The sequence below is a fragment of the Palaemon carinicauda genome, chromosome 2 (genome assembly GCF_036898095.1).
Source record: "Palaemon carinicauda isolate YSFRI2023 chromosome 2, ASM3689809v2, whole genome shotgun sequence".
In the NCBI taxonomy this organism is placed as follows: Eukaryota; Metazoa; Arthropoda; class Malacostraca; order Decapoda; family Palaemonidae; genus Palaemon; species Palaemon carinicauda.
In genome coordinates this window covers 43,034,190-43,059,590 of record NC_090726.1, presented here as the reverse complement: position 1 = coordinate 43,059,590, position 25,401 = coordinate 43,034,190, and the positions used below count along the sequence as shown (strand labels likewise).

Below are 25,401 nucleotides of genomic sequence, written 5' to 3'. Positions count from 1 at the left end.
AGAGAACATTGGTCATCCCTTCATGAATCAACTAATTAAAGTGTGTCTGCTCAACCATAGATCTGTGGATAGTACTAGTGGGAAACGCAAATCGACAAAGTACCAGGACCTACTGAGAGAAGTTTTGGGGAAGGAGGGCATTGGAGGATTATCAATGACAACAACGATTAAGGAAATCTGAATCAGTATGGATGGCCACAAAATGGAGGAACATCAAATACAAGAAAGTTGCGGCAAGGGTACAACCCACCATCAACAGTGCAACTCCACCACTCAAGAGTGTGGCGGGTAATATCGACATAAGTCTGTGTGGAGGGAGATACAGCAGCAGCCACGATACGGTAGAGCGAACCACCTACAGCTGATGCAGAGGAGTCGCTCGTGCCATGTAATAAAGGCGCACCAAGGAGGACAGCATCCCGACAACGACAAAACCGACGAGACGACCCAGTGATGGAGACCACAGACGCAACGACCCCCTGCAACCCCTTTGAAACACATAACGACAATCCAGAGCCCTAGGATAGGATGAACGAGTACTCTACTCTGTGACTGGAGCTACTTCGAACCCGATTCCAGATCATAGGCGATCTCACACATCCAACCCAGATGGAAGCGAAATCACTGTCCTCGATTGCCAGTGACCCGGAATCTACAGGAGGAGGAGTTAACAACTACGGATATTGACGCACCCAAGGATAAGATATTTGGGAGGAAACCCAATGTAAATGGGTAGCATGGAAGAGGAAAATACCATCAAGAAAGGAATATGCCTAAAAGTGCAAGGAAAAGGCATGAGTATGCTGTAACCCAAAGCGGATGGGCCAAGAACAAAAGCCGCGTTGCTCAGAATTCCATCCTCGGTAAGGAGCCACTTAGTAACCAGAGCCTCATGCCAGGCACAGTGGAACTCTGGAAACTTTTTGGTTACCAGAGCAAAGCCAGCAACATCAACTATGACTTACCATATCAACGCTGCACCATTATGGAACCTATGTCATCCAACGATATTAAATGGTGTAAGACGACGACCAGTCTGAAGACGTCGCTGGGCCAGAACAGCACCGACCAATGAGAGGATAGCCTAGCTTGACAATAAGATCCTTAGCTTGCGACTATCCACGACGGAATGGGCAAAAGGGAGAACCACCTCACTGCTGAATTAGGATGTACCTCAGGAGACCGGGGATTTCAGCCCAATCACAACAACATCAGTTGTGACATGAGATCTACACAAGATCCTGAAGAGGCGCTTGGCAGCGTGCATACCTTCCTCAGGAGGGAATCGGCAGTAACCTAGTCTTAATTAAGGAAATGATCAAGGAGGCCAAGTGTGACCCGAAGAACCTCTACATTTCCTCCACCTACTGAACTTCCAAAAGGCTTTATACACCATTAGCCACCCAGCCCTCCTGGACAACGCGAGAGTGGCTGCCCTTGATGAAGAGTTGACGCCGTACCTCAACTTTTATCTTCCTCGACACAGGACCTAACCTTCCCTGATTACTACTAGGATGCAGTGAAGTTGGCGAATTATTTGCTATGAAAGAATCGACAAACCTTGATCCTTAAAGCCTTCGGTGTCCAAAGAGGCTACAAGAAGTTGACAATAACCAGTGAGCAGTTTTACCCAAGAATATACTATGCACCACAGTCCCCTTATCAGAAAAAAAAAGCTTAACAAATACTTCAATAAGGGAATTTCTTTTTAAGAAAAACTAGTATCCCTTTACACTACAGCCTCGCAATAACTAGATTAAAAGAGAAAAAAAAAATTCACCTGTTTGTACACTCCCATAACAATCCATTTTTTTTTTATCATGAACTGGTTACTCAGAGAGCCACACAATTAGTGAAAAAACATCTCACTAAAGTTCCATTGTGTTATTACGTATGTGAAGTTGGGCGCACTATGTAAGTGTGCAGGATAAAATTGTCCCCCTCTTTCTAAAAACTTACTCTGAAGAATAAACATATGCTTCATAAGCATCATTTCATCACAGCCAGGCTAATTCATAATAATATTGTTTTGTCGAATTTCCTCACACCTGCAAATTTCTGTCAATATAAAAATTCAAATGCCTGCATAATGCTTCACATGGCACTCAAAACACAATTGTACTTTTATTTTATTTGCTTTGTACACCACATCACAGCGTTCTACAGAAACTAAGTTTCGCACATTACAAATTACACTCCTATAAACAAAGTATAGGTCTCTTGGTTGTTTTTCTAGTGTTTTAAAGTGCAACTTGGATCTTTTTATTCCATGATACAAGAATAGTATAAACACGTAAAAACTTTCAATGGAAAAGTATCACCCTACAATGGAACTATCTTCTATCCCAGTCAAGTAATAAGTAATATTTCCTGTCAAGATCATAAACTCCACTATGCCCTTCTTAGTCTGACACTATTGTTAAACCAAGCCAATGGCACCACATCAGAAATGTAGGTGTGGGTACATTAGGTAAATAACATGGATTATTTTGATCCATGCATCTTCTTAAAGACGTATTTCAACTAAAAGTCTTTGATATCCACACACCAATTCATGAAGTACCTCTGTTCAATATCACCGGATTTACCTTATATTTACATCCAACAGCAACAAATTAAATCAATGTAAATACCAGAGGGAACTGGGATCTCCATATTTAGGCGACAGCTCTTCCTTATATTAAGGTTCAGGCGTTATCAATCTACTTGACCTTTAAAACCCCTACTGGGTGTAAGGACACATCACCAACCACCTGCTAAGAAAATTAAAGGAATTTTGAGTGATAACGGACATGAGCTAATTAATTCCTAAAACTAAATATAATAATACAATTATAAATCAATTCAGAAGATTTTGGATATTTTCTAAACAGGCTATCTTTTACACCGAGTAAAAGAACTCGACACCGTTTAGTGGAGATGGTGGCCGATGGAATACACAGTGATAGAATGTTAAGACAGGAGAGTTCACTGCATCTCCATAATTAATTTTGAGGCTATTTTTAAGGTTTAGGTTAGAATGTAACACTTCACAACCTCATAACCTAACGTAGATGACCTACGTAATAAGTTAGGTCATACCTATAACTTTAGTAGGAAAAGGACAACCTTTGAGAGGAAGAGAGGTACCAGCTGGTTAGGAATAGAATATTAGGGAATAAGAGCTCTCATATTACGGCTTAGGGAAAGAAAGGGCACTTGCGTAGATGCTACAGGAGCATAAAGAAAACACCACTTCCTAAAGTATGGTAACCATTGCAGAGGCAATCATGGGAGGGGAAGATCTGTGTCCGCATTTGCTGTAGCAGACACAGGCGATTAGCCCCAACAGAAGTCACAAGAAATAGCCTGTCTTCAACACTTCTCCAGCATTCAGGATCGTCTACTAATAAACCACGATAGAAATTAACTCGGTAGGTCACGGATGCAAACGTTTGGTTATTCCCAAAAGTTTACGTCGTCAGGCGGCAGCAGGACAACACACAAGCCACTACAGCCTTGACTATTCTCAGGAGGGCTAGACAGTCTATATAATGGACAGGTAAAGAAAGATCTTCTGCACAACTCGAAGATTCAACCGACGATGATGCTGACCTCAACATGATGGACTACTGGAAGAGGTTAACGACAGCAGACAAGAGGTTAAAGACAGCAGAAAGTGTCTGTTGTCCAGAAGTCCTTCCAGGATTTCAAACCAGAGACCGTCAACACCTGCTGGAAACGTGCGTTAAGGACTTTGGAGGCTTCACTCTTGACGAAGCCTTCCATCAAACTTTGAAAATAGTCAGTTCGGTGAAGGAAGGCTTCAAGGAAGTTTCTGAGGATGACATTTTGTTGTTAAGAAAATAACCAAAAGAACCTCTTAATTACCTTCATCTACTGTATTTCCATTGGGCCTTTGACTCCATTAGCCACCCCACCCTCCTGGACAACAGAAGAGCGGCTGGCCTTAATGAAGAGAACGCCGTATTTCAACTTTTATCTTCCTCAACACAAGATCTAACCTTCACCAATTACAACTAGAATGTAGTGAAGTTGGCGAGTGATTTGCTGTGAAAAATAGACAAACCTTGATACTTCAAGTTTTCCTCACGTCGCCCGAAACTGCCTCCACCAACCATCGAGCCTAAGCGTCAACCATCACCAACACCTTCTCCAACAACGGAATCTCCTGCCCCTGACACCCATCCTATGGCTACCCCACCTCCGAACTCAACGAGTGACGTTGACGTAGACGACCCCCCTCCCCATGAATGGCAAGATATTTTTTACAAATAACTTTTCATTTACAGTAAATTTCATACATATTACATGTGAATTTTTTTTTATTACTGTGTACTGTACGAATCAATTTTAAATATCTTTACAGCAGTGATGACTTGTCCATGTAGAAGTCAGGACACGCAGTTAGTCCCATCCTCGTTCATTCATTAACTACATGGCATACTGGATCCACCTTACCCACTGGCTTTTTGGCCGAATATTTTTCGGTAAGTACATGTACAGTACTGTACTATTTAAAGTACTGTACTATTTAAAGTACTGTACTATTTAAAGTACTGTACATAGTTACTGTAATAGATGCTGTACAGTTAGAATCAAAAGAACGCCCACAGTCAGGGGAAATCTTTCGTCAGATGTCTCTAGTGTTCCCATGACAAAACAGACAACGAGTTGCTCCTCTTACTACTGCTACGAAATGGGCGGAGCCTTCTCCAGCCTTGGTGAATCAAAGACAGTAAACGGTTGTCTTTGTTAGCGGAGCATTGAAATGAGAGAGAGAGAGAGAGAGAGAGAGAGAGAGAGAGAGAGAGAGAGAGAGAGAGAGAGAGAGAGAGAGAGAGAATCAGATAGTTTGAGCTTACTCTAGTTAGTGAAGCAATGTAACAGCACATAAACTCCTTTTTAGACATTTATGCATATCAAAATATTGTCTGTCGTTATTATACAAGGTTTCCAATAGAAATGATTGTATTATGCTCCCAAAAGCTTATCGTTATTTTCCAGATGATAGATCGACTGCTAAAAACTACTTCCAGTTTATAGATATTCATTGATTGTAACATTTCGTAATACCTGAGGATACTTTAATGTAAAATATTTCCCAAATTATTCAGATTCAGGGGTATGTGCCGTATCAGTCTTTAGACTCAAAGCAACTTTCCCTTTAATCATCATTTATTTTACATTCCCATTGTTGAGCTTGGTCATCTCACCGTCTGCTATCTTGGCCTTGGAAGTTTAGCATTGCCATTTGAACTAAAATCTTAAACATATATAGTAAAATCTATACTACATTGCTAATTCAATCTTTGTCGTAAGTGCTTTATTCACTTGATAATTATCGAAACTAAATGGCAAAATTGGAGATAGTTATTACCGGATATAAATAACGGGATTTTTTTTTGTTAGAATCAAATGCTTATCCAAATAATGGGTGATTTGGGGGGGGAAATAGCTAATTGCTTTTGGGTGAGTGGAAGATTTGCTCCCTTAAGGATCCGTATACCAACATTTGTCCGGCTGCATATAGTTTGATCATTATATTTTATACTCCTCTATATACCTTAAATGCTCTGTAGGAAAATTTAACCAGTTGCTTTAAAACCGACTAAGATATTTTCGTTAACTGGAATAATGATAGAGGAATGGGATATATATTGTATAAAAAATCTGAGGGGCACCACTTATTCATGGAAGCATGCTTCACAATGCAATTTTCTTTTACTTCGATGGAGATTGTAAAAACTAAGATAGAGGAAACTGAAATACAGATCTCCAGATGCCTTATTCCAAAATCCAGCTAATGAATATCTTGTCTTGGTGTCACACAAATATCAAATAGTTCCAAGTTGGAATGGTCAAATGAAGGTGTTTCTGCTGCCGCTTGGGAGAGATTTCTTTTATCGAGGCACAGTGAGAAGCTAAGAACCACAGTTGACGCCCTAAGACGAGCACCGAGGTAGAAGGGCATTCATTTTAAAGATAATATTTAATAAATAAATGAATAAATAATGATATAAAGAAACACAAATATTAAATGATGAATTGAGGGATAGAGGAAGAATCTCAGGAAATAAAATCTAAAGAATGAGAGAAAATATTTAGGAATCCATAAGTATCGCTCCTCAGCTGTATGAGTTGGTGATTAAAAGGACAATCAAACTTTTATTTCCGAGATATTTTAATATTTGGTTTTTCCTTTCTCCTACTCACGGCACCAGCTGTAGAAATTGTGGTTTAACTAATACCCTGATAGGCGGAGGAGCTGGTATGGATAGCTTTTGCTCGAACAACCCGAACTAGAGCTTCACGGATAGTAATGCATTTTTCGCTTGTTAACCGCCCATCTACCTTGCGTAATTTACCCGGTCAAGAGACCCACATCTAGCACCCCATAACTGGGCTAATTCGGGCACTTGATCATTGTAAATAAGAACTTTATCATACAAAGCTAAGCCTATTTGAATCAAGATTATAAGACCTTTGTGCATGAAATTGATAAGAAGTTGGTTTGATCTCAAAGCTGTTTAATTTCTCAAGATAAAGCTACTAGCAATTATATAATCATTGATAACTTACAATCAGGGTCTTAGAGTGGGGAATCATTTCGTGCTTATGCCATCTATTCGTGTATATTTTCAGGAAAAATTATAGAATTCATTTTGAGAAAATAGGTATATCATAGTTTCATGACAAAATTTCTGAAAATTATGTCGTTCTGAGACTATGATTTGTCAATAAAACAAATTTTTTAAACCCTTTGCCAGAATGTGATAGCGTCTTCATCTTCCTCAATATAAGTTATTTTCGATACGAAATAATAAATTCTGATGGTATTTTAGGTGCTTTGCAGTCATCAGTATCTATTATATCCATCATCGATTATCTATTATGCAAAGTTAATACTTAAATTTCGTTACTTATCGACCTTCCATCAACAGCAGCTATTTTATTCTACTGCTGCTATCTTTTACAAATCAACTAATTATGAATTAGGTTAGCCAAATTTACTAGAACATTGACTGTTATCAAATAAATCTCAGGCAATAATACAATATCTTACAGGCTGTATCATGAGTCTACAAGCAGCCTGTCTCCACAACCCCTAAAACAGAAATGACTTTCCTATTTGCTCAGTGTCGGAATGGCCGGGGCAGGGGGTTAGAAGGAGAACAACCCCCCCCCCCCCCCCGCCCTTCCCTGGAAAGTGTCTACTTTGTCTCTCTTACGAAAAAAGTAGCAATTGAAAAATAATAGTATATATATATACATATATATATATATGTGTGTGTGTGTGTGTGTGTGTGTGTGTATGTGTATGTGTGTGTGTTTTGTGTTTGTATTGAAAAGTTGAGACGTCAAAAGATTATACAGAATTGAAATACGGCAACTTGATTTGTAAGATTTGTATACTTTTGCTAACAAAGACGGCCCTTTACTGTCTGATTCGCTCAGGTTTGAGAATGCTCCGCCCATTTCGTAGAAGTTGTAAGAAGAGCAACTCCTTGTCCGTTTTGTCATGGGAACACTAGAGACATCTGACGAAAGATTTCCCCTGAGTGTCGGCGTTCTTTTGAATCTAACTGTACATACATGCACTACTCTTTGCATACCGTAATAATATTTTACTAAAGTACGGTACAGCAGGTGTGGTATGGAACACCTCCATACCATACTTGTGTATTTTTTGTCAGTGTCCATTTAAAAAAAAAAATAAAATAAAATAAAAAAAAAATAAATAAAAAAAAGCCTCCTGTTACACAATTACTAATGATTACTGTTTATTTTCCCAGAGCTAATGTAAATGATGTAAATACAATTGTATATAATTGTATGTGCAATGTTACAAAGACTGGTTAGACAAGGGTTTCAAGCATGAAAATATTCTGAAGTGCTTGCACTGGTCCCCCCATACAAGCGTTGGCAAGCGTAGTTTTAATAGAGGTGACTTAACTGGCTTAACAATCAAGAGACCATTGGTGGTATAGGAATCGTCAATGAAATAGACAAAAGACTTTCTTTAGTGAAAGAAAGTATAATCAGAGGGCGAAATCTTAAATGTCTGGCTTTTTAGAAGGATAGACCGTGTTTCCAAAAAGAAGTTTATCAGCATTCTTTATAAACAAAGTGCTAGGATCTAGACCCCTGCAATCAAGCAGTACATACAGTCACGATCCATTATAATTAGCGATCGCTGGGCCACATATACAACTCTTGCAAACGAAGATTATGTTCATGAGGCGATCCATTGTTTTTTCCTTGAAGGGAAAGAGACATGTACTTGGTTTTCCCGTTATCATATTTAAGGGAACTTTCTTAGAAAAGGCTCACATTCAGGCATGTAAAATACTCCGGTTCATGAATCTTTTCCTTCAAAGGTTCTTTTTGAACGGCTCTATCACCTATATCCTTGGTTGAACATTACAAACTTTGATTAAGGGGAGGTCATATTGTTTGGAAGTACTGGAAAATTACTGTCAAAACTTACCGGTTTTTCGTGGGCCTGATAATGACGTCGAAGTGGATGAATCAATGTTTGGGAGGTTGAAATAAATCAGTGGTAGGCCTTTGTCTGGTGTGTGGGTGTTCAGTGCATAGAGAGAGAGAAAAAAAAAATACCTTTGGTGGACCAACCAAGAAATGCAGAGACCCTTGCGCCCTTGATGCAATTTTATAACAAGGCTGGCAGTGTAATCCAGGGCGATTCCTGGAAAGGCTACAAAGATCTTGCCACTGCTGGGTATGTGACCTCGCTAAATCATTCCAAAAATTTTATGGATCCAAAGACAGATGCACACATAGTAAACATCGAAAGGCTGTGGCGGAATATCACGTTACGTTCTACGTAGTGGAAAGCAAAAAGAATGTTTTTTCAATATTCACCTCGTTATGTCTTCATCCACCAGGTAAAGGTCATTATAACATGTATTTTAATGTTCTGCTTCGTTTTTCCGAAAGTAGCAAAATAAATTGAGTTTATTTCTACCGCACAAGAGGTCCACAAGCTTGTACTATTTCCTTCTTCAAGCCGTCAAGTTGTACCCCGACCGGTCTACCCCTAAAACCGGGTTAGTCGTAGTGCTTCCATCGTCAACGCAAGAACCAACTTCAACCTCCCAAAAGAGAAGGCTTTGTAAAGAAAACTCTCCACTCAGTGTTGCTCATGTTTAAGTAAAAAAAAAAATATCCCCAAAATAGTGATCCATGGGGGATGGTGTTTGCAGCACATACATGTACCACTTGCCAGAACATAGGAGCAGTGAGATTATGTTTATTCACAAGCGAAGCGCGCCATGGCGGAGCAAAAACAACCAGAATGACGAGTTGCGAATCATATAGAATTGCGATACATTAATTTTCATCCATCTGAACGACCCATATACCTTTCCAACCGGTTATCTTGCGTTAATTTAGCAATTCTCACCATAATTATTTCTGCAAATCACTCGTTTTAGGCATTTCCCCACCCAAAACACCCCAGTTTCCACTGGTGTCCCCCATAATTGTCTTTATAAAAGGGGGTCCAAAAACTCATGAACATGGTTTGCCCAAATAATCATAATCAAAAATGCATTTAACACAAGATAGCGAGTAGGAAAAATATACGGTTCATGTATTTGGCTATAAATCTAAAGTGCGACATTTACCAAAAAAGTTACTCGAGCGTAGTGGTGATCATAACGAAGGATTGAGATCAGGGTAAAAGTCTAGGAGAGGGCCGCATGAAGATATCAGTGATATTCAATGTATTTTTACTAGAATGTAAGAACGTATGTGAATAGTGGTATACGAGTGAGAATTGTGAAATTCAATAACAGTCGAAATATCGACGATCAAACTCACGCTACTCTGGTCTTCCTCCCAGAATTTTTCCAAGTCTGTTATTATTGTTGACTGTGTCTTGTTTTTAGCTCAAATGAGCCCTATAACTACTATAATCCGCAGACAAACTAGTCCACTATGACGTCTTACACGTTTGGCTAATCACAGCGCGACAATACATTATCTTACCCAGGCATTTCATTTCGTCATTAGACATGGAGGCCATAGCAAGCACGTCATCTCATATTGCACAAGAAGTTGGAATTCCAGCTTTTTGTCCTGACTGTTTCCTAAGTTACGGTGAATTTGTTTTAGCTTATCCGGGCAATATTGAAAAACTAGTGGATTTGTGCCAGAGAGACAATCTAATTTTACAAAATAAAAATTGTCCACATTGTCATGTAGTGTAGGGTAGATTATAAGAAAGTTTTAGGTGTGATAAATCTTACATTACGAAAGGACGTAGACGTATGCGTTGTTCTTATAAAGTGTCTTTGTTTGTGGGAACCTGGTTTTCAAAAGTGAAACTGGACATTGAAACTAATTTGAAACTTATAGTTTTTTGGGTTCAAAATTGGTTTTGCTACGAAGTAACCATTTCTGAATTAAAATTAAATAAAGGTACTGTATGCGATTAGTCGTCATTTTGCAGGGAAGTGGTAATTAATTGGGTATTTCGACGCAGCAAGAAAATTTGCGGCAACAACTGTATAGTGGAAATTGAAGTGTCAAAATTCACCAAACGGATATTTGGTGGTATTTGCCGCAAATCACGAGAGTTTTTCCTGCTTCCCGTGGAAAACCGGGTCCTGACACCCTGCTCTCGGTGATTAAGGAGAGGATCAAGCCAGGCACAATCATAATTTCTGACTGTTGGCGAGCAAAATGAAGTTTATCATCATTCTTTAAAGAAAGTGCTAGGATCTTGATCCCTGTAATCAAGCAGTACAAACGGTCAGGATCCACTATAATTAGCAATCGCTGGGCCACATATACAACTCTTGCAAACGAAGATTATGTTCATAAGGCGATTGATCAGTGTAAACTTTGTTCACCCAGACGATAAGTGTTCATACCCAATTGTAGAATGATTATGGAGGAACGTCCTGGAATGAGAACAGCATACAGTACTTCGAACAGTATTTCAGCCGTTATATTTTTATTTTTTTGGTGATTATGCTCACCATTGTTTTTTCCTTGAAGGGAAAGCAACATGTATTCGGTTTTTCCGTAACCACATTTAAGGAACTTTCTTAGAAAAGGCTCACGTTCAGGTGTGTAAAATATGACAGTTCATGAATCTTTTCCTTCAAAGGTTCTTTTTGCATGGCTCTATCACCTATATCCTTGGTTGAACATTACAAACTTAGATTAACTGGAGGTTTTATTGATTGGAAGTACCGGAAAATTACTGTCAAAACTTACCAGTTTTTCATGGGCATGACAATGACGTCGAAGTGGATGAATCAATGTTTGGGAGGCTGAAATAAATCAGTAGTAGGCCTTTGTCTGGTGATGGTGAGGGATTGTTCAGTGGCATGGAGAAGGAGATAAAAAAAAACTCATGGTCCCTTTGGTGGACCAACCAAGAAATGCCGAGACCCTTGTGCCCTTGATGCAATTTTATATCAAGGCTGGCAGTGTAATCCAGGGCGATTCCTGGAAAGGCTACAAAGATCTTGCCACTGCTGGGTATGTGACCTCGCTAAATCATTTCAAAAATTTCATGGATCCAAAGACAGTAAACATCGAAAGGCTGTGGCGGGATATCATGTTACGTTCTACGTAGTGGAAATCAAAAAGAATATTTTGTTCAATATTCGCCTCGTTATGTCTTCATCCACCAGGTAAAGGTCATTATAACATGTATTTTAATGTTCAGCTTCATTTTCCCAAAAAGTAGCAAAATAAATTGAGTTTATTTCTACCGCACAAGAGGTTCACACGCTTGCACTATTTCCTTCTTCAAGCCGTCAAGTTGTAGCCCCACCCGTCTGCGTCTACAACCGGGTCAGTCGTAGTGCTTCCATCGTCAACGCAAGACCCAACTTCAACCTCCCAAAAGAGAAGGCTTTGTAAAGAAAACTCTCCAGTTAAGTGTTGCTCACGTTTAAGTAAAAAAATATCCCCAAAACAGTGATCCACAGGTGATGGTGTGTGTGCAGCATATACATGTACCACTTGCCAGAACATAGGAGCAGTGAGATTATGTTTATTCACAAGCGAAGCGCGCCATGGCGGAGCAAAAACAACCAGAATGACGAGTTGCGAATCATATAGAATTGCGATACATTAATTTTCATCCATCTGAACGAACCATATACCTTTCCAACCGGTTATCTTGCGTTAATTTAGCAATTCTCACCATAATTATTGCTGCAAATCACTCGTTTTAGGCATTTCCCCACCCAAAACACCCCAGTTTCCACTGATGTCCCCCATAATTGTCTTTATAAAAGGGGGTCCAAAAACTCATGAACATGGTTTGCCCGAATAATCATAATCAGAAATGCATTTAACACAAGATAGCGAGTAGGAAAAATATACGGTTCATGTATTTGGCTATAAATCTAAAGTGCGACATTTACCAAAAAAGTTAATCAAGCGTAGTGGTGATCATAGCAAAGGATGGAGACCAGAGTAAAAGTCTAGGAGAGGGCCGCATGAAGATATCAGTGATATTCAATGTATTTTTACTAGAATATGTAGGAATGTATGTACATAGTGGTATACGAGTGAGAATTTAGTGAAATTCAATAACAGTCGAAATATCGACGATCAAACTCACACTACTCGTCTTCCTCCCAGTATGTTTCTATGTCTGTTGTTATTGCTGACTTTTTTTATTAGCTCAAATGAGCCCTGTAACTACTATAATCCGCAGACAAACTAGTCCACCATGACGTCTTACACGTTTGGTAAATCACAGCGCGACAATACATTATCTTACCAAGGCATTTCATTTCGTTCTTAGACATGGAGGCCGTAGCAAGCACGTCATCCCATTCATAAAGGTACGTTATTCAACAAAAGTCATTATATTGGGTTTGTGACCTGTTAACTTCTGGGTTAGGTTAGGTTGGTTTGTTAGGTTCTGTACCCTTTTTGTACCTTTTTATATGGTGAAAAGTGTATATGGAGCCATTCTTGGTATTATTACAGTTTCATCCATTATGGGAAATGTATTATAATAATATGTTTCCCTAGTACAGCACGTGATAACCAAATACTTCCTCTTTATACATTATTGTCGCTAAAGCATACTTACGGAGAAAAAACTATTTCAGGTATTGAAGGTCTTGACTTTTTCTAAGTTTAGTGTATATATTTCCATGGGCACGCAAGGTACCTCTTGTTAGTTTGTATATCTGTTTTCATCCTACTTGGCTCCTCCCCATTGCGTAATGTGACAATATTTGCTTGAATGCGCATTTGCTCCTCCCACTAATGTCGCTCCTCCAATCAAAATACTACTGGGATCTTTTCAAGGGTTATTATTGGACGATTCATTTTGTCTCTTATTCTTGTTTCAAGAATCTGTTTTTCGTGCAATATAACATTGTAACCGATAGTATTTTGTTTTTTTCCTATTTCATTATGGGAAAAACTCCTGATTGTCGTTTGTTTTGGGGTTGGAAACCTGCCGGTTAAGTTTCCTCGTTACTTGACTGTCATGGATCCTCCGGTGCAGGTGTGCGATATATGTCGTTATTCTTATTTTTGGGCTCAAGCCATGGCGTCCTGATGGAAGGTTCCTGTTTGGTAGCTTCCTTGGGTATAAGACTACTAAGATATTCCCAGAGAATTTAACCACAGGTTATCACAGAATTCTAACTTCTGGAGCGAGTATCTCAAAGGTTTCCCTTTAAGACATCGTAATACAACAGGGGACACGCATGTCTGGTCGTGCCACATAGCTATCTCCACCCCGAACAGAGTTAACGCTTCGGTGTGTAAGGGCTGAGAATAGCTGGGAGCCGTTCCACAGCTAATCTCACTCGTGGCTACTACTGATACTCGAGACGTAAACAAACGGACGCCATTGCTCTAATGACGTCACGCGCGTCTTTATCCTTTGTTTAGTAGCTGCCCTACTGAGACGGATTTTCCCTTGTGTGAACTTTATCGTTTTGCATCTTCGCTATGTCGTTACCTTCAGCCTCGCCTTCTTCTGGAAAGTTGAGTACAAGGTTCCAGTATTGTTTAATTAAGCTCTGGCCGTAAAGTAAATATTATTTTGCGAAATAATTGATGTTTTGTGGCAGAGCTGTGCCTCTACCGGACCCGCCATTTTATGGCGTCGTTGTTGTTTTGCATGTCTTATTTAGTTAGCCACAACAACGCTTCCGGCCTTATATACTAATCGAATACATTAGTTTATTTAGTCTTCATAGCTAGGAACTTTTATATCGTGTTTAGACGCTTTTTATCGGTCATCGATTGACCTCATACCAGTCGGCTACTATAGCCCTCAGGCCAGGAGCCTATATACAAGTGTTCATGCATGATTTATCAGTGATCCTAGACTAAGTTATGAAGATAGTGGCATTATTATTTTACAATACTTTTGACTAGTGATGCAAATGTTTTCGCCTTCAGGGACCATATAGGGGATAGGCTAGTCAGTGATTCTTACTAGCCTAACCTAACCTTAGGACCCCTATATGCTTCCTTCATCCCCTGCCTTGGCATTCCCTCTAATTAGCCTTGATCCCTTTTCTGAGTAAAGGGATTTATTGTCTAATAGAGTATTATATCGCCTCTCAGTCCTCCCTAAAGGAATGAACCCCCTTTAGGATTGCGTCTGAGAGTGAGGTTAGGCTAGCCTACCTCTATGGCTAGGATAGTCTGCGACTTTCCTGCGATAGCGATACGTCTTCTTCCTTGCCTAGTTCAGGACTTTTAGCCCTGATCTAGGTCGGGTTAGGAAGGTTTCTCTGTTCCATGCTGAAACTGTACTCTTGCACCGTTTTAGCCGATCAGCCTAATCTTAGGTTAGGGAGTGTCCTCCCTTCCCTTTGTGGCCGCTCTGGTACAGAAACCCTTCCTGGGAAGACCCCTCTCTTCTCCCTCCCCACCTATCTCTTGTATAGCCTAGCCTATGCTTAGGTTAGTTTATACTCATCTGTCCCCTGTCCTACAACTCCTCCTTAGGGTGGATGAGTAGGGCTACCCGAGCTTCCTTGTGCAGTCCGCTCTGGTACATATACCTTCATAGTGTCCTATAAGGTTAGTTCCTAGTGTAGCTCTGCATAAGGGAGTCTCCCCCCCCCCCATCTTGGGTGTTCCCTAGTCCTCCCTTGGGCTACCTGCTCCCGGTCCCTAGTGACCCCTGCATATGGATGATAGAGCCTGTCTCTATCATGGGTACACCCCCTCAGGGAGGGGGAGGGATGTCTGGAACCCTGAAGGTACTTCCTGCATCCTTCCCCCCCTCCCCCTGTCTCTCTATCTATCCGGGTGCCGGTCTCTTGCCGCCTCTTATGCCGGCAATACCTGCCTCTTGGTGACTTCCCTACCCTTGCCGCCAGCCCCCCGTGTTCCGAGGGACTGCCGGCTGCCGCCGGCTACTACCGGCGGCTCTCCTACTCCTATCTAATCGTCCGCTTGCCGGTCGATCTCCGGAGTGCCGGCATATACTGCCGGCAACCCGATACTACCTGTACCATCCTTACCCCAGTCACCAATCCGGCATCCTCCGGCTGCCGGAGCCGCCGCTCCCTGCCGGCGTGCCGCCGTTGTGCCGGCGGCCGCCATCCTGGTATCTAACTGACTTTTGAAAATTGTCTGTTCTAATGCCAGAATCTATGCTGGAGCGAGCTCCGGCGTGCCGGCGGCTTGCCGGATACCCCGGAGGCGTCAAGAATACTTGCACCCCCTCTCTGTAGCTATCATAAGACTAAGATAGCCCTACCTGGCAAATAGATAAGCTGCTTTGCTTCTAAGATCAGTACCTAGTACTGCTCTATTAGTGATCATGCTGTCTCTTTGCATTCTTCTATTTCCAGCATGCTATGTGCATCTTAGCACGGCTGGTTGCCAGAAGCAGTTACCCTTAATGAGACCTTCTGGCTCTTATCTGGGAACCGAATGAATTCGATCCCAACCTTGTCCTTGGCTTTCCATGGAGTTCCAATATAATGGGAATCCTAAGAAACTATATCCAATGATCTCGGTCATTTGGATTATCCCAGGACCAAGCCTATGGTAACCAGCCGGGCGAGATGCATGGAGCGTGTTCTCCTTTACTGTTTCACTCTCTATGCATCACACCTTCTATAAGTTAAAATTAATGATTAATATTAACTTAATTTAAGAGCCATTCCTATGACTCCCCCATACTCATTTTCTCTTTCTTCCACAGGAGGAGCAGATGAAGTGCGATTTCGCATACTGTGCCGTGAAACGCTCCCAGTTTTACGGACATACGGCGTGCAGGACTCACGCCCCTTGCTCAGACAAGAAAGGGGATTGGAAGTTCTGGAATCCACTGGAATGTACGGTCTGCCAGGCCTACCTAGTTGAGGCCTTCCATAACCCTCCCTCAGCGGAGGTTAGAGACATTGCTCGTGAGAAACTGCGCAAGTGGGTGCGTGGTTTTCAGAGGAATGCCACTGGACCGTACCTGGCCACCGAAGAACTGAGGTCCCTGTTGTTCCCTAAGGCCTCCCCTGATTCAGTGGTTCCAAAGGAAGCAATCCCCACTGTCCAAATTACGGTGGAACCTGATGTGGTCATGGCTCAGTCCATGCACGAGTGTCGCCTAGATTCCGAAGAGGATGAACAGATCTCTGACGTCTCGGAAGACACGGAGAAGACGCTTATGGCTCAAGGAGCCGAAGAGGACGAAGACAAGGTGGAATACACCGAGTCGGAGATTGGAGCTACTCCCTCGTCCATCCCTCCGCCTACTCCTACACCGACGGATGTGTCCATTCCGTCCACCTCCTCGACCCCGGATCCTTCCTCTTCTACACAAGAACTGATCCGACTGATTAGAGCTGTCATGGACGACAGACTGAAGGAGAACCAGGAGTCCATCAGGTCTATGATTGGATCCAGAGAACCGAAGAAGATCTCGGTTAAGGATCTCCCAGCTTGCTCTCATGCCAACCCGTGGAGGTATGCAGAGCATATGGTTATTGCGACCGGCAGGATCTTTGTTAGTGACAAAATCGGCACGGTCCCGTTGGAAGATGTGGAATTCTTCCCAAGCTTCGAGGCCTACCCGGACTGTTACGTCCGGCTTCGTTCTGAACCTGCCTCGAAGGAGGAGACCGAACCTAAGGAAGAGATAGTGTTCGATCTCGCAAAGGCCCAGGCTATGCTAGCCTCCGCATTTAAGAGCAGGGGCTTTACCTGCTCTAAGCTTCCTGCCTTGAGCAAGAAGCATCCTACTTATGTCGCTCCCGACACTGCGATTCTTCCATTTTTGGAAAAGGCCTTGGCTGCATGCCTTAAAGCGGCGGAAGAAGGGAAACCCTGCCCTGCACTGGAGGAGTGCAGACCCTTCTCCATCGTAACGCCCCCTGACACTAGACAATGGAAAGATGTCCAACATACTTTCGTTGTGGGTAGGCTCGATCCTGACGTTGCCGGACGTCAGTTTAATGAAGACCTCCCTAAGCTCAATGATCACCTCCTTCGCCGGGAACAAGACACGAAGGAGAGGCTTGCAGCGTCTCTTTCTCATCAAGTCCAACTTGAAGTTATGGCCTGTGACACAGCAGTACCCGATCACTACATGGTACTGGCCAAATCCCACTTACTCACGGTAATGAAGGACTTGTACCATTTCATAAAGGCTCGTAGAGCCTGTCGTGAATTCGTGTTTGTCGGTGCCACCGTGAAACACGAACCCCGGAGGCTGATTTCCTCCAACATCTGGGGAAAGCACCTGTTTCCTTCGGACCTTGTCAAGGAAATAACGGACAGAGCCGCCACGGAGAATAGGAACCTTCTCCACAAATGGGGCATGTCCAGGAAAAGGAAAACCTCTCAGGACGATGGACCTCAGCCCAAGAGGAAATCTCAGAAACCGAAACCCCAGCAACGTCAACAAAGACGTCAGTTTCCGGGACCCGCTACCTCCCAAGTGGTTGCCCAACCACAACAGACCTTTCAATTGGTCCCCCAACCGGTGTTGTCACAGTCACCGGTCTTCACCCCTGCCTTTGAGCAGCCATCCACTACCTTTCATGCCAGAGGTAGAGGCTCGTCCAGGGGTGCAAGCAGAGACGCCTCTCGTCGTCCCTCCAGAGGTAGAGGAGGAAAGGGAGCTAGCGGCCGAGGCAACAAGTCCTCGGGACACCAGAAGCAATGAAGTGCTTCCGGTGGGAGGAAGACTCCGCCAATTCCAGGATCGTTGGACCTTCGATCCTTGGGCACACAGCATCATCAAGAACGGTCTAGGCTGGAGTTGGGTGCAACCACCCCCAATCTTCCAGCGGTTCTTCCAACAATCGACCCCCATTCTGGAAGAATATGTTCTAGACCTCTTGAACAAGAAGGTGATAAGGAAGGTAAAGTCCACCAGGTTCCAAGGGAGACTGTTTTGCGTTCCCAAGAAGGACTCAGACAAGCTCAGAGTCATTCTGGACTTATCCCCCCTCAACAAGTTCATAGAGAACAACAAATTCAAGATGCTGACGCTTCAACAAATAAGGACCCTTCTGCCTCAAGGTTCCTACACGGTCTCTATAGACCTGGCGGATGCCTATTGGCACATTCCAATGAACCATCACGCTTCCTCCTACCTAGGATTTCGACTCCAAAGGAAAAGCTACGCCTTCCGGGCCATGCCATTCGGCCTCAATGTGGCCCCTCGGATCTTCACGAAGCTGGCAGACGCCATAGTACAACAGCTCCGCCTAAGAAACGTCCAGGTGATGGCCTACCTCGACGACTGGCTAGTCTGGGCTCCATCGCCCGAAGAGTGTACAAAGTCTTGCGACGAAGTTACCCAGTACCTAGAACACCTGGGATTCAAGATCAACGAGAAGAAATCTCGCCTCTCTCCGGCTCAGAAGTTTCAGTGGCTGGGAATCCACTGGAATCTTCAGTCACACCGCCTTTCCATCCCCCAGAAGAAAAGGAAGGAAATAGCAGGGTCTGTCAAGCGACTACTGAAATCCAAACGCATTTCAAGACGACAGCAGGAACGAGTTCTAGGCTCTCTACAATTCGCCTCAGTGACAAACCCAGTGCTTCGTGCACAGCTAAAGGATGCCGCGGGAGTCTGGAGACGATCGGCATCCATCGCTCGAAGAGACCTCAAGAGACGGCTTCCAAACAGACTTCGACGCCTCCTAAAGCCGTGGTCGGAAGCAATGGCCCTGAAAAGGTCCATTCCTCTCCAACACCCTCCTCCTTCACTCAACATCCACACGGATGCCTCACTGGAGGGCTGGGGAGGTCACTCCCACCTGAAACAAGCTCAAGGGACCTGGTCTCCACTATTCAAGACGTTCCACATAAACATCTTGGAGGCCATGGCGGTCCTTCTTACTCTGAAGAAACTATCCCCGCCGCCCTCGATCCACATCCGTCTAACCCTAGACAACTCGGTGGTAGTTCGTTGTCTCAATCGCCAAGGCTCAAGATCGCCCCAGATAAATCAGGTGCTTCTCCCAATCTTCCGTCTGGCGGAGAAGAAGAAGTGGCACCTGTCTGCAGTTCACCTACAAGGATTCCGCAACGTGACAGCGGATGCTCTATCTCGGACAAACCCGATAGAGTCGGAATGGTCTCTAGACGCAAGATCATTCTCCTTCATCTCTCATCAAGTCCCAGAACTTCAGATAGATCTCTTTGCAACGAGCGACAACAATCAACTTCCTCTGTACGTAGCCCCGTACGAGGACCCCAAGGCAGAAGCGGTGGACGCCATGTCACTGGACTGGAACAGATGGTCCAAGATATACCTGTTCCCTCCCACCAACCTTCTGTTGAAAGTCCTCTCCAAACTGAGAACCTTCAAAGGGACAGCGGCCCTAGTGGCTCCCAAGTGGCCCCGGAGCAACTGGTACCCCCTGGTCCTGGAGCTGCAGCCCAAGCTGATCCCTCTCCCGGGCCCAGTTCTCTCTCAACAAGTACAGAAGTCGACTGTCTTCGCTTCATCATCGAAAATCAAGGACCTTCATCTCATGATTTTCTCTCCCTTGCCGCAAAGAAGAGGTTTGGGATCTCGAAGAAAAGTCTAGACTTCCTAGAGGAATACAAGACCGAATCCACGAGACGGCAATATGAATCATCCTGGAGGAAATGGGTCTCCTTTGTTAAAGCAAAAAATCCTAAAGAAATCACCATTGATTTCTGTATGTCCTTCTTCATTCACCTTCATGGACAAGGATTAGCAGCCAATACGATTTCGACCTGCAAATCGGCTTTGACTAGACCAATTCTATACGCTTTCCAAATTGATCTGTCCAGCGACATCTTTAACAAACTGCCGAAAGCATGTGCTCGCCTACGCCCAGCACCCCCTCCGAAACCGATCTCCTGGTCACTAGACAAGGTGCTCCATTTCGCCTCCAACTTGGACAACGATTCATGCCCCCTCAAGGATCTGACTCAGAAAGTTATATTTTTATTTGCTCTCGCCTCGGGAGCTCGAGTCAGCGAAATAGTGGCATTATCAAGAGAAGAGGGACACATCCTGTTTGCTGATTCAGGAGAAGTGACCCTCTCCCCTGATCCGACGTTTCTCGCCAAAAATGAATTACCCACCAAAAGATGGGGCCCTTGGAGAATATGCCCCCTGAAGGAGGATGTCTCTCTATGTCCAGTAGAGAGCCTCAAGGTCTATCTTCGCAGAACTTCAAACTTTGGTGGAGGCCAACTCTTCAAAGGAGAAACATCGGGCAGCGACCTGTCACTGAAACAATTAAGAGCGAAAATCACCTACTTCATTCGCAGAGCGGATCCGAACAGTACACCCGCTGGTCATGATCCTAGAAAAGTGGCATCTTCTCTGAACTTCTTTCAGAGCATGGACTTTGAGAGCCTTAAAAACTTTACGGGCTGGAAGTCCTCGCGAGTTTTCTTTAAACATTATGCGAAACAAGTGCACGAAATCAAACATTTTGTGGTAGCCGCAGGTAGTGTTATGAAACCTGCACCTAACTCTGCGTAGAACAGTGAGTTACTTGGGACTCTAACTCTTCGGGTGCCTATGTTGACCCTCGAGTGATTCATAGTGATGTCTAAAAACACTTAGTGCTTTTATAACTGTTCTTATCCCAGGTGAAATGTCATAGTGTTACACAAGTGCCGCATGCCTTGAGCATGATGTGTTATTTAAAGACTTGCGTTCCTCGAGAACGAGTACCTACTAATCCTGAAATTCCCTTTCAGATTCAAGAGCAAGCCTTTATTTCTATGTACATTATTATTACTGTAAATGAACTTTACTTTTGCTGTAAATTATTTAATTTCTGCATTGTGAAATAAAATTTCTATTTTATTACTTATGCGTCTCTTTCAGCTCCTACTTACTATGAAATACATACTGTCATAGTTTTATTTACTCCTCCTTTCTTATGGTCATGAAGAATTTAAGATGTCCATTCCTAAATTATATTCACCTTGCCTCAGTAAGGTTCCTACACGAATACTTACTTCTGATAATCAGGAGATGAACTCTACGCACAGTGCCCAACCACCACTGGCCTACTTCAGAATGTTCCTATACAAATATCAAACATTCTGCTTCATCTCTAAGCTCTTAAAAAGTTCTTCTGTCAAGATGAATAGCCCTTCAATACCACTTTGACGTCGGCATAGCCCATGGGAACTTCCTACCAATGGGGGGCAGGATATTTCGTTCCTATGGTTCTTACCTAAGATTACTTTGCTGTTTTGTCAATGCCTAGGCACTTAACTCTGGGGGAAAATCTACCACGATACATTGATTCTCTGGTACTCTTCCATCAGGACGCCATGGCTTGAGCCCAAAAAACGGATTTTGAGCGAAGCGAAAAATCTATTTTTGGGTGAGATAGCCATGGCGTCCTGATGGACCCTCCCTACTACTTCGTTCAGTTTGCTCCCACCCTACACAATTGTATCATGGTGATGGGCAGCAACTGGCGCCAGGATAAAGACGCGCGTGACGTCATTAGAGCAATGGCGTCCGTTTGTTTACGTCTCGAGTATCAGTAGTAGCCACGAGTGAGATTAGCTGTGGAACGGCTCCCAGCTATTCTCAGCCCTTACACACCGAAGCGTTAACTCTGTTCGGGGTGGAGATAGCTATGTGGCACGACCAGACATGCGTGTCCCCTGTTGTATTACGATGTCTTAAAGGGAAACCTTTGAGATACTCGCTCCAGAAGTTAGAATTCTGTGATAACCTGTGGTTAAATTCTCTGGGAATATCTTAGTAGTCTTATACCCAAGGAAGCTACCAAACAGGAACCTTCCATCAGGACGCCATGGCTATCTCACCCAAAAATAGATTTTTCGCTTCGCTCAAAATCCGTTTTTGAAGTGATCGGCCGATTTCATGGTAATTATAATGGTACCCCAGGCATTGTGAATCGGTTTCTTCGAGAGCATTTAGTGTTACCTACAAGTGTTTCGTGTGCTAAATGTGATTCGCCTTTACTTTTCCGTGAAGAGAGACATGTGTGGTATGGTACAAAATCAGTGAAAATACCTAAAACGAAGAAAAGGCGTTTGTGCAATTATAGTGTTAGTGACTATAAGGGAACTTTTCTTCACGGGTCCCACCTTCCCCCGTGGAAATTAATTTTATTTGTCAATCACTGGTTGCATAAGTGTTGGGACCACCATTTTGTAATTAAGGGCCTCAGTATATCTCCTTCTACTAGTGTAGACTGGAGAAGCTTTTGTTCAGAAGTGACTGAATTTAGTTTTGATAACCAAGAGGCTATTGGTGGTGAAGGTGTAATCGTTGAGATTGACGAATCTCATTTTGGAAAACGGAAGTATGACCGTGGAAGGCCTCTGAGTGACATATGGGTGCTGGGGGGTATTGAGAGGCAGTCCAAAAAAACATTTATTGTGCCTTTAATTGACCCATTACTACGGAAGCGTGATGCAGCTACCCTCATCCCTTTAATTGAGAAGTACATTAAACGGGGCAGTGATAAGTGGCGGGCTTATAATTCTCTGCAGTCTCTTGGATACGATCACCGTACTGTAAACCATTCTGAAAATTTTGTGGATCCTTCAAACCCCGACACCCATACCCAAAACATTGAACGTCTTTGACGGGAGCTTAAGGAATGGATACAACGGCCTGGTAACCGTTGTGAATACTTCAGGCAGTATTTGTCACGTTTTATTTTTATACACAAATACCCTGAGGAGGAGCTGCTCCATCATTTTTTTTATCACGGCCAGCAAACTGTATCCTCCACAATCTGAGGCACAACGGGTTCCAGTAGCTATTGATGATTCAGAAGAGGGGCAACCACAGCCTTCCACATCATCATCGTCAGGTTCCATTTAAGGTAAGAAGTGACAACAAAATATATATTTAAATTTAGCCTAGGGTAAAGGGGGGGTCGCAGTGGGGGCGGAGTGCCCCCCCCCCCGGTAGGGATACAGGGCCCCTAGGCTAGGTTAGGTGGGTTTATTAGGTTCGGTAGTGCCCTGAAAATCACTGTGACCTTAAGGGGGGGTTGCAGGGGGGGCTCCCCGGTAGGGGTACAGGGCCCCTAGGCTAGGTTAGGTGGGTTTATTAGGTTCGGTAGTGCCCTGAAAATCACTGTGGCCTTAAGGGGGGGTCGCAGGGGGGCGGAGGCCCCCCGCGGTAGGGCTAGGTAGGAGTATAGAGGGAGGGGTGGTGGAACATTAATTAGTGCAAATATCATTGGACGCCCCCTCCCCCACCCAAAACCCCGGTTCCCACCTGGGGTCCCCCATAATTGTTGGGATAAAGAAGGGTATTTCTGCATTACAACATAATATGCAACAAAAACAATAAAAACATGGTTACAAAAACTGATTTTTCTGGAAAAACTTGGGGTTTTAACTCCATAGTAAATCTCTAAATCGGATGGTTTGCAGTCAAAATAAACGTTAAATTCGTTGAAACTACACTATTTCTGATGCAACAAATATATCTTTATTCCAGTTTCCACATAATGGATAAAACTGTAAATTTACCCAATTCTTTAAAACACACATGGGAATATTACCGTAACATTGGCAACGTTAGCAATCCCACCCAACGTTGATAACACTGTGTACCATTTGTAACGTTTCTAATGTTATCGTTCTCAGTACATACATGAGTGAAGTGACACTGTTAAACAAGTCATTATATTTAAATATTTCAACACAACACATATAAACAATAGTGATATCTAATAATTTTAACAGAAAATATATGTTTTCCTGTAGGAAATAACGTGATTTAACCAGTTTTCACCTTCATTTCATCCGTAATAACAGCAACCAGTTCGGCAACTAAAAAGTTAGTCGAATTGGTTGTTCTGTTTGTTTGCGGTTGAAATGAAGGTCAAATTCGGTCAAATCATGTTAATTACTACAGGAAATACATATTTTCTGTTCAAAACCAGTATCTGTAATACAGTAAAACTTTACCCATTTAAGTATGGATAAGGCTCCTTGGTTAGGTGAAGAGGAGAACCCTAGGCTACGTGTTGTTCGTTAAACCTTTAAAAGTGTGTTTTTTTGCTCAAAAATTTCAATTATATATCAGGTGTCTCAACCAACTCCAATGGCCATAACCATTAACTAAAATTACTAATTTCCGATCAAATAATTTGAATAACATTCTGATACACTATCATACATCGATGAAGATTATATCAATTCCAACCAAAAAAAATCCTCGCAAAATACATCACAATAATTCCAAAATATAAAAACTTTATAATAGATACAAGCCTATACTAAAACCACTAACCTTAATAGAGGAAAATTAATAAAGTTTTACCGGGAAGGCCATTCTTCCTAATGGCCAGGCACGGGAACACGGAGAAGATATAGCCCATACCAACTTTCTTCGTCTTTATTCGCTTTCAGGAAGAGACGTTATGTAGTCCTCAGGTCTTAGGTAATTCTTGACAGCCAAGACAGATTGAAGAGACCAACGGACGGCACATGACTTTTAACGTACCGAGATAAAAGCACATAACACAAATAAGAGAGAACTGTAACGGGAACACGAGTTGAAAAAAGGGCGTTGACTTTTGTGACGTCACTTCAAATCAGGGTTGCCAGATTATTTCGACTGGATTATCGTACATGAGCCTTAAAATTGTCGTTTTTCAACCAAAATTATCGTACACAGTTTCAAAATAATAATTAGGGAGTTACATGATCGACTTATTTCAAAATATTTTAGTATAATTGTTTAATCAAACACATATGTATATACCTAAGGTATGTATCGTACATCGTGCTGGACCTAAAATAATCGGACATGTACGATAATTATCGTACGAATGGCAACCCTGCTTCAAATAACACTTTCGACATCATCTATTACGTTTCGACGTTAGTATTAGCTCTCGTAATATCTCAAATTCTTAATTTTCATTAAATGGAAATAAAAATATCAATATTTTATTATCTAAG

The 25,401-nt window shown here is 42.6% G+C and overlaps 1 protein-coding gene across 1 annotated transcript in view; it reads right to left on the bottom strand.

Annotated features, from left to right (window-relative positions):
* LOC137617117 (homeobox protein Nkx-2.8-like) overlaps positions 1 to 25,009 on the bottom strand; it is a 232,320-nt gene extending 207,311 nt beyond the window's left edge. Inside the window, exon 1 of the mRNA XM_068346973.1 lies at positions 24,728 to 25,009. The gene's annotated coding sequence lies outside the window, so the exon portion shown is untranslated. The remainder of the gene's footprint in view (positions 1 to 24,727) is intronic.
* Between the last annotated feature and the right edge of the window lie 392 nt (positions 25,010 to 25,401).